General features: G+C 36.9%; 1 non-coding gene across 1 annotated transcript; it reads right to left on the reverse strand.

Annotated features, from left to right (window-relative positions):
* Positions 1–899: 899 nt before the first annotated feature.
* Positions 900–971, reverse strand: TRNAP-UGG. Its single transcript has one exon. It is a non-coding gene; the product is annotated as a tRNA-Pro (tRNA).
* Positions 972–1,373: the final 402 nt, after the last annotated feature.

Below are 1,373 nucleotides of genomic sequence, written 5' to 3' on the forward strand. Positions count from 1 at the left end.
ATTCTCTATACACGGCTAAGAGATGACTATATTGTTGTACATCCTGAATAAAGTACCGTAGCCAAGCGAAGCTTTTGAAACTGAAAGCGTGTATAACTCGTATCCATTTTCTCTTCGATTCGTAAACTTCAGATCTGATCTTACTTTCGTCTCCGGGTGACTGAGAGAGAATTTGGGCCTGGCGTGCAACTAGTTCGGTCAACAACAAGGTACAAAGCGGATTGATTAAATGGGCTTGAAGTTCCATTATCGTTAGGTCGAAGATCTCTACTAGGTTTAGTGCACTTTGGTAGTTGCGAATGTTGCCGTAATCGAATGTCTTTCTCATTCGACATTCTCTCTTACCAAGCACTCATACTCGCAAGGGTTGAGGAGACAGTCCGTGAGGTAATTGGGCTTCGAGATTGTGTATACACGAAAAGAGCTCGCTTTCGACTTTCTACCTTGGCGTTTTGTGCCCAGTTCTAGTTCAGGAAAGGGTATGATCTCTTTCATTGGAGCACATTGATGCCGAAGGAGTCTTCGGAACCGGTAGATAGGCTATGATGACTTCAGGCTATTCAAATAGCATGACTAAGTCATACTCTTAGTCATACTCGGAATTTCTTTTTCATAAATCTGTCTGATGATTTATAAGGTAAGGGATTTTAAAAGACAAAAGAAAGCGTGTATAACTTTCTCTTCGATGCCGTAATTGAATGTCTTTCTCATTCGACATTCTCTCTTACCTAGCACTCATACTTGCAATTGCGTATACACAAAAAGAGCTCGCGTTCGACTTTCTACCTCGGCGTTTTGTGCCCGGTTGGTTCAGGAAAATGCCTTTATAGTAGAAACGATATACTTGAGATCTCTCACACCTGAAACGATAATTATTTTAGTACTTTTTTTCTTTTGGAGGGGCATTTTGAGAATTGAACTCAAGACCTCTTGCACCCAAAGCAAGAATCATACCACTAGACCAAATGCCCTTAGTATGAATTTTAAAAGACAAAAGAATGACAATTTCTTTTTCATAAACCTGATAATTAATTATTTTAGTGCTTTTTTTCTTTTGGACAACCTCTTGCACCCAAAGCAAGAATCATACCGCTAGACCAAATGCCCTTAGTATGGACTATATATTATGTTTTTTATGGAATGTATCATCATTATTGATACATTATTTCATTTATTTTCTTTGTTAATAAAATCCATGAGAAATAATCATTATTATTATATCTTTTAGACTAGACCGCTGTTAAATTATTTACATAGGGTTTGCGACAATTACTGTATTGAGAAGAAAATAATGTAAGTTTTAGTTTGATAGTTCTATTTGAGACACATATCGTAGAATACACAAGTAAAGCAAATATCGAAAGTTAGGATAT

The sequence above is a fragment of the Cucurbita maxima genome, unplaced genomic scaffold, assembly GCF_002738345.1.
Source record: "Cucurbita maxima cultivar Rimu unplaced genomic scaffold, Cmax_1.0 Cma_Scf00465, whole genome shotgun sequence".
Taxonomy (NCBI): Eukaryota; Viridiplantae; Streptophyta; class Magnoliopsida; order Cucurbitales; family Cucurbitaceae; genus Cucurbita; species Cucurbita maxima.